This window comes from Oryzias latipes, chromosome 13 (genome assembly GCF_002234675.1).
Source record: "Oryzias latipes chromosome 13, ASM223467v1".
NCBI classification, from domain to species: domain Eukaryota; kingdom Metazoa; phylum Chordata; class Actinopteri; order Beloniformes; family Adrianichthyidae; genus Oryzias; species Oryzias latipes.
The window spans coordinates 5,552,463-5,561,431 of NC_019871.2; the positions used below are offsets into that span (position 1 = coordinate 5,552,463).

Sequence of the window (8,969 nt, forward strand, 5' to 3'; positions counted from 1 at the left end):
AAACATGCACAGAAAAGAGGGAGTATGGGAAGAAACTGTTAGAACAATAGCTTGGCTGTGCTTTCTTCAAATGTAATATAATTTTGAGATGACAATACATGCTCAGTGAATTAAGTCTAAACCATTAGTGTAATAAAAGTTAAAGGCAGTTTCTAACTATTCTTCACATTTTCGGAGTCGGGTTCTTATCAGATAGATTCTTTTCAAGCAAAAAAATCAAGTGGATATTAATGATTAATAATCTTCAGAAAACATGAATTCATGATTCCAGTAAACAGTTACGGGAATCACACACCATGTAACACAGGTAACACAGGGGTCGGGAACCTTTTTGGCCGAGAGAGCCATAAACACCACATATTTTTAAATGTAATTTTGTGAGAGCCATACAATATGTTTAAAAGTAAAAACACAAGTGATCGTGTGCATTTTATGTAATTTCAACACTTTTAAAGTACAATAAGTCTGTGGATTCTTTTTAATAACATTGTTATTGTAGCGGACTGAGTTGGACTGGGTGGCTGTTGTTCCGGAGTTCATTGAACGCATCAAGCAGAGATGCTGGTTGGCCCTCAGTTCTGTCTCTCAGCCTGTCGTTGGGGAGTTTGGACCAATGGGGTTCAGCTATGGGCCGAATAAGGGAAATAGGAGGGGGGGAATAAAAAGTTGGGGGAGCGCTCTCGGCAGGAGAGATTCAGAAGTTGCTGAACAAGTTGTACGCAGTTGGTTACGGCCTGAAATTACCAGAATAAAAAACCTTAAAAGAGGTCAAGTCTCAGTGCCTCAGTGTGGGAAAGGGACACTACATTACGCTGTTGCTAACAAATGTTGAGTATTTATTAGCATTATGTGACTTCTGGTGCTGCGTGGTGGTTTTGCTGATGGTCTTGTCTGGTTGATACGTGGTGAGTTTAAGCTTCATGCAGGCGTTGAGACTTTCATCCGTTTAATTTGATCGTAGGTTAATGTTCTTTAGATGTGAGAAAGACTGCTCACATGCATACGTGGAGCCAAACATTGTCAGCACGCACACCCACGCTGCAGTTTTGTATGGGAACGGCAGCGTGTTCTAAGTCCTGACAGTCAGTGCGCCGTTTCACCTTGCTGCCTGAGCCCACTACCCCTCCCGTTTCCCTCCACACACATTTGCAGCTCCTTGTCAGAGACTGGAGCATCTGCAGGGACGGCAATTCGCAGGTTTCAGCCTGGTACAAACTGATATAACAGATAATAGTAAACTGACAGTGCCGCTGATTTTTTCTCTCCAAGCACCGCTACTACTTTGTGCCCCCCTGGTTTCGCATCGCGCCCGAGAAGGAATGGTCTAATGAAACTTTTTTTTTTTTTTTTTTATAATTAAAAGATTTGTCTGCGAGCCAGATGTGACCATCAAAAGAGCCAGATATGGCTCGCGAGCCATGGGTTCCTGACCCCTAATGTAACAGAAATGTAATACTCATTGATTACAGTTTCTCTTTCTCTCTCTCTCTCTTTCATCCTAATAATACTGCTGTTTTGCAGTCCACATGTTATTTCTGAGTATTTCTTCATTCAAAGCTTTGTAAATCAAAAGTAGATCAAAAACTGCCTTTAGAAAAAGATAATATTTGTGACATATCCATAGAAATCCATTCTGATGCATCCACTTAGAGATGACTAGATTCGTGCACATCTGCATTTTGCTCGTCTGAGCTGGAATCTGGATCAACACTGTAAAGCTGGGCAGCTCAGATATATCTTCCACTTTTGTTGCACTAGTAACGTTAGGTTGGGATCTGAGGGGTTGTAAGCTAGAGGGAGAGAATGTAAACAGAGAGCTCTCGGCAACAGGGTGGGGAAGAGTGGCAGAAACTATGTCCTAGAAAGCGACGCAGGTGTTTTATTTTGACTTAATTTTGCATAATTACAATTAAAAGACCACTGAGATTGATTTAAAATGGAACATTGAAAGGTGACAAATTAGCTTAATGTTTAATGAAGAAAATTACATAGAAAATAAAACAGCGGATTCTCCGTTTAATCTTTTTTATTATACACTTCTATCACTTTCTATAACTTCAGCAGCCACTGAAACAGCTGCAAAGTTTGCATCAAACTCTTCGGTCGCTATTCTTAGATATCTGTCATGGTGCCTCTGTCAGACTCCACCCCCTCTCCTCTCTGCTTGGTTCCCTGATTCAGCCCAGCTGCCACCACTCAACTCATCACCACCTACCTACTTAAGGAGCTCCTGGACCTGTATTCATCGCCAGTCCGTTGCCCCTGATGGTGCTCATTTTGGTCTTACGACTAGTAGTTCTTGCCAAGCTACCTTGTTCCAAGCCTGTACCTAACGTATCTTCTTACCTGTCTCCAGGAAACCCCAAACCACGGGTGGTCGCCTGAATCCGTCGCTATCTGGAACCCTCACTCAGTCTGCTTCACCGGTCTCACCACGAGCCTCTGCCGATCATCCAACTCCACAGGTCTCCGCCGACGCTGCCCTACGAAGGGATCCACCAGTGACGCCACAAAATCCAGTCTCTCGTTGGGACCACACAGAAACTGCTCACTCCTTAACTGTGCTGGCAATTAAATCTTCTTACTCACCTCACCAGCTTGCTCCTGTGTTTGCTTCTGGGTTCCAGCATCTGGGTCTCTAATGTTCTGAAATCATGACAATATCTAGTCATTCAACTTTAAAATATTGAAATTTGCCAAATTTCTTTAATTAATAGTAACATTTCTTTTATATTTCCACAGTCATCAATAAATGAGAAAAAAAGGAACTAACATTAATGTCTGTTTTTAACTTAAAACTATTACAACTTTTATTTATAAAAGGAAATTGAAACAGTCACAAAAGAAAATCAACAAAAACCTATACATATACGTCTAGTTTGGGCTTCAGGACCCCATCTGGAACCATGTTGGTACATCATTAGACCTGCAATCCCAACATAAGATTTCCTATAAAACTTTCATTGAGAGACATTTTTCTACAGCTGCCCAAAAAATAAAATAAATAAAGCAGAGTAAAACCACCAGCAAGTTTCCCCTTATCAAACAATCTTTAAGATTTGCTACTCTCCAGTCTTGGCTGGGTTTTCGCAGCGAAGCGTGGCCTTTACTAATTGTAAACTCAATGAAGCATTCTTAACAGATGCTGGTGGAACGGCTCCATTAGGCCTTACAGACGGCTGTCACCCTCATATCAAACCCATGAAATGTCAAACTGTCATTATCACACAGCTCAAACTCCATCCATCCACCCGCCAAATTAAGACTGATTAAATGCACATTATAAGTGGAGATGAATGGTTTTGGTCGAGTGGAGATGTGGCTTTGGAATGACTTTTGGTAGGACACGCGAGAACGGCCAATTAGTTCATGAGTTTCTACAATGGCAACCAAAAAAAAAAAAAAAAAAAAAGAGACAAAATGAGCCCACTGACGGACATATGGAGCGTGTACAACCAAATAATGGGATGTATATGAATTTGATGGATAAAAAGGTGATGCGGATTGCACTCAGGCTGACTGTAGAGGGGAGGCGAAGCTGTGGCGGCCCTGTTTACTCTGCCAGCCTGAACTACAGCAAATGCACATTAGGAGAAAATGGGCTTTGGCCTGTGTGATGCAGAGGTTACACCGGATGACAGCTGGACCACAGCTTAGTTGTTTTTTTCACACACAACAGAAGAATTAATTAATGCCTCTGAAAACCACAGAGGAAGCTGCATTCCGAAGATAAATCCACTGTTGCTGCTGAACCCCTGAGGTATGAGCGAATGTTTAGTAAAGAGAAACAAACAAATAAAGCAAATACATGCATTTCTTCTTTAATTAGCCTGGAATGTGAAAAATTTATCCTGTAAACAAAGCGAGATGAGCAGTTTTGATGGTATTTAGTGCATGTTTAATGAAGACAGTAATCAGGATGCGGTAACCACTTAGAGTTCAGCCATCAGAAAGTAATCAAAGGGATAACAGCGTCCTTTAAAGTGTGCATTCAAAGGCTTTAGGAGCTCTGTGTCTGCAGGTTCTATGCGCCATCAACGCTGACACCAACACTTGTTTCTGCGAGAAGGTGCAGTGCACGCCGCACACGTGTTTCCCAACAAACCAGGTGCTTCTGAGGGACACTCCTGCCTGGAATATTCATCAGGCGCCCGTCCCAACATCATCAGCACACGCGGCGGCGCTCGGCTGATCAAAGAAAGCTCATTATCGGCCCATGGAAGCTGTTGAAGAAACGTATCGGTTAAAGCTTGCAGGGTTCTCGCCTCTCTCTGCTTGTCTCAGCACATCGTCTCCTTTGGCTGGCAACACTTTTAACCAAATATAAGCCCATCTGCTTTGCTTCCTCTTACTCAGTGTTGATTCAAGTGTCTGTTCAAAGAGGGCCTTTTGATTGCACTGTCTGGGATCTATCTCTAATGTACGTTTGATTCTCTGTCCCGATAATCAGTCTCTTGAAACAAGTGGTCACGTGGTTTCTCGAGATGCCCCCTCTCTTCACATGCACGGGATGGAAGAGCAGCAAATGTAAAGGCCAAGATTTGATCCAAATGAGCCACTTCTGTCTGATTTACTGGAAAAAAGCTGCTTTGTGAATATCAACCAACCTCCATTTCTGTCAGACAGACCTGCACACAGAGCAGGTGAGTTTTTAAAAACTCGTTTTATCTGATTTGTTGTTTTCACACTAAAGATCAAGTCAAAAATCAAGGACAAGGACAAGGACAGGAGGCAAAAAGCTCACAGGCACAAGGCAGATATAGGTGAAAAGATTTATTTATTTCAAATAACTATTGATATAAATAATATCAGACAAAGTGTCTTGGTCGACCAAAGATCCATGACTGCACACCTCAGAATTCTAACTCCTGACCCAAACAGTCAGCTGGGTTGAGCCCTCAGGTTGGATGTCAGAAGCACTATCAACCCATTGAAAGTCCGAATGGTTATATGAAAACATTGTAGCTGTCTGAAGCTATAATTCCCCAACTACTGAAAGACTATAAAGTGTGGTACTATAGTGCCCTGAATTTGAGAAGCAATTCAGATACTATGCTCACTACTTTGTTTCATGTTTTAAACAGCAAATATGACATCAAATAAATACGAACATTTTATGTATGTAGGATTATTTATGAATCCACTGTGTTCTGATGATGAAATCTTGGACGGTTTATAAAAAAAAAGTTAAAGTACATTTTTTTTACATGAAAATTAATTTACTTGCAATGCATTGTGGTCTATATTTGACCAGTGAGCATCAATGGACACTGGTTTTTCGCAGAGATTTGTGGAAAATTTCTAGGGCACTGGATTTTGGAATTGTAGCACTACAACATGGTGAACACTCTATAGTGCACTAAGTAGTGAGGGAATTTGGACACATCGTGCTTACCTGGAGTTCCCAAACTATGATCAAGACCAAAGAGCAAAAGAAACAACATTTTGTGTTTTTTACATTATGTCTCTCATAGTTGAGGTATACAGTACCTATGATAAAATGTACAGGCCTCTCTCAGCTTTTTAGGTGGCAGAAACTGCATAATTGGTGGCCGACTAAATACTTCTTTGCCCCATTCTATTCTAAAAAATTCCCAGTGGTCTTTTGATAATGATTATGCCGTGTTTAGGCAAAATTAAAACCTGTTGATACAGCTACATGTCTGTTTTATTAAACAGGATCCACTGCGAGCATGCGGGGAATTATTGCCATTGATGATGAGGACAACTATCTGTATGTTTCAAGATGGTTTATTGAGTGTATTATATCTATGCTTTGTTTGCACTTGTGATGGCAGCGTTTTGATGACAGGCTATGAAAAGGCGTTACTTGAGCCATGTTGAAGCGTTGTCATTATCGTAAAGCAATAAAGTAACAAATCATGTAAGTGACAAAGCATTTAAGCATATGGTGTCATCGTGTCCTAGCATTAACGTTGTCAAAAATACGGGGCATCCCCGACTCACTCACTCCAACTGGGGTTCCTTCCACCTGAGCAAACAGATTAATCTCATTCATATAATCACTGCTGTCCACTAAAGTGACACACCTACTAAACAAGTGTAAATAAGAAATCACTCGTAGTCAAATGGACACTTTTGTCACTTAAACCTGTGTTGTTTTCTAGGACATAGTTTCTGCAGAGCGGCAGGAGTCGTTGCATCTTTAGTCTGCTCCTGATTCACAGTAATTTGAATAAAGAATTAGTCTGAAATGCAATTTTAAGCCCAATTTTCTTCATAAATGTCCTTCATAATCAGAAAAATACCTCAAGAACCCGTTAAAAACACCAAAAATATGATTCTTATTGTAGTGGATCTTTAAATAAGAAGAGTAAACTTGATCACTTCATTTTCGGCGTCTCGTTGTGGGGGAGGGCAGCTACAACAGGAAAGAACTTTTTTATACTAACTTTTCATTTAGCTCACCCATGAAGCGTTTGCCTTGATCCTTTGACATGTTTATGTCATGAAGCTTCATTTAAATCTTTCGGGATCCACGTTCAAACACTGCGATAGTTAGGGGCCTTCTCATTGATTGGACTCATAAAATAAAAAAGTGTTGATTGACAAACTGTTCTGTGGGCGTTCCGGCAGATGTGGATTCACCTGTTCTCAATCTGAAACCAAACACAAGGTTCTTAACAAAAATGCCCTGCTGGCATTGTTATCTTTCATGTTGGTGCTCAAACAAAGCAACAACAAAAAAGAAGGCTCAGGCTGAAAATACGAGCTTCCATTGTAACGGCGGGCCAGTTTTACATTGACTTGAATTGATTGTTTATATACCAACACACAAAACCCAACCTGACAAAAAACCCGACAAAACTGCATCTCGAAACAACAGAAAATAAGAAAACTCAAACCCTTCACACAACTAAACACAAACATAAAATATTCAACAGAATGATCAAGTTTGTGTTTATTTTTATGCCTTTTTTGAAGCGTTACTATAACCATATAAAAAAAAATGTCATGTTTCTTTTTTCTCGTACACTTCTCTGATCCGTGCTTTGATTCTTGGGCCGTTGATTCCTCGTCTGACATCAATAAATATTATTTACTCCGTCTTTCAGTCGGTATTTAAAAAGCTTCAGGCTAAAATAAACTCAGCAATGATGGGAAGAGTCTCATCTCTGAGACAGAAAACTGTGGAGCTCCGACTGAATGAATGTCAGTGCTGACTGATGGACTGTCAGACAATGAAATGAGCATTTAAAAAAAAAAAAACATGTCTGTGTCTCCTGTCTGTGGAACCAACTTCAAATTTTGACACACAACATTCCTTAAGCCAAAAGTTGGACTTAATTATTTTTTAGACTAATGGAAAGAGAGCCTCAAGCCCCCTCACTTCCCCCTTCAGAAACCATTTTAAGCCCCTCTGTCCCTTTTTAGGGCCTAATTTGACAGTTTCCATTTTTATTTTTAATTTAGAATACCACCTACCAGTTGAATACTATAAGGTTTTATACCGGTTTTCTCTTTTAAAAGCATTTTTTACGGATCATCAGCTTTAAATTGGCTGGTCTGTTGCTCGAAAAGAAAATATAAATACACTCAATATTAGTGAATCTATAGGATTTTTGGTATTTTTTCTGGGATTAAGGTAAATATACTTTTTTTATTCTTCCTTTTTTTGCTTGTTCACACATCAACGCTGCATCCTGGTGTCAAAGGAAGTGTGACCGCAGTCTGCTGACCCGTCAGCCGCGATAAAGGTGATAAGCCGTAAACAAGCGATCAAATAACAAGAAAAAGTATAGTTGCCGTGTTTGTAGGAGCTGCGACCTTAACAACAAACCTTTGGGTCACCAGTCAGCTGAAGGATCTGCTGAACCGGAAGAAGCCGGCCTTCAGACTGAGCGACAGGGAAGGGTTGAAGAGGATACTGTCGCAACAAATATTTATACTGGGGAGGAGCTGTAGGACAGACTCATGCAGAACAATATCTGACGTATATGGAAGGTCATGAGATAAAGTCACAGGCTTGTCCTCCAAAGGACAACAGCTGGAAGGCATGAAAGACAGGGCTGTAAGAAAGGAAGAGTAATGCTTATTCTTTTAAGACTAAATTGCGCAAATGAGCTGAATTTATTCTTTTCATCTTCACTATGGACTGTAGACCTCTGTTCCCGCCAACCCCTCACTGCTCAGAATAAGCTGTAGATTTTCACATTTCCAGTAGCTCATTGCAATGATAACATATTGCTGCCAACATGGTGACTTTCTAAATATTTTTAGTACATTTTCAGACCCCATATCTAGAGTAGTATTCAGAGATGGGACTAGCAACAAATGTAGTGACTTTCCTGGTGTTATCGCAGGCCTTTCATGATGTAAAGGATGTAAAGGAACCTACTGCTGCCCCCCAATAAGGAGAGTGAATGACTTGTCTTTGCAGGCTGCATTCAAAACATCCTTTTAGTATTTTTGATCTGGCAGAGCTACCATACATGGTGGTACAGTTGGTGATGTTATCTCCTACTATGACCCATCAGACACAGCATGGTTTAAATACGTCACCAACAGGGAACCAGTCAGGTTTTCAGCCCCTTCAATGTTAAGCTCAGGTCCACACCCCATATGCGCGTTTTCTTGCCATGATAACCGGTTTGTTTTGGGGTCACGGGCAATGTATTCTCGCTCAATTGATAAATCACCCTTTTCTTTGGGGTAGATGTGCCACAAATCAAATGTGAATAGGTCCTTACAGCGTCTTTGGCAAGAAAAAACAAAAACGACAAAAGAAAACGTGTAAATGATGTTGCACATTGTGTAGGTAATGGAATGTCCTCCGTCAGGAGACTCACATTCAGTAATGAAGATGTTAACTGGCCTTAGTTAAACTCAAACTTTATTTGTTTATATAGCGCCTTTCATTTCAGTTAAAAACACAAAGCGCTTAACATAAAAGCAGATAAAATAATCATAAAAAATGAAAATTATTAAAAACAGACAACACAGGACAA

The 8,969-nt window shown here is 40.4% G+C and overlaps 1 long non-coding RNA gene across 1 annotated transcript; it reads left to right on the forward strand.

The window, feature by feature from the left end:
* Window positions 1-1,365: 1,365 nt before the first annotated feature.
* On the forward strand, window positions 1,366-2,593 carry LOC111948472. Its single transcript, XR_002874488.1, has 2 exons — window positions 1,366-2,268; window positions 2,357-2,593. It is a non-coding gene; the product is annotated as an uncharacterized LOC111948472 (long non-coding RNA).
* The last annotated feature ends 6,376 nt before the right edge of the window (window positions 2,594-8,969 follow it).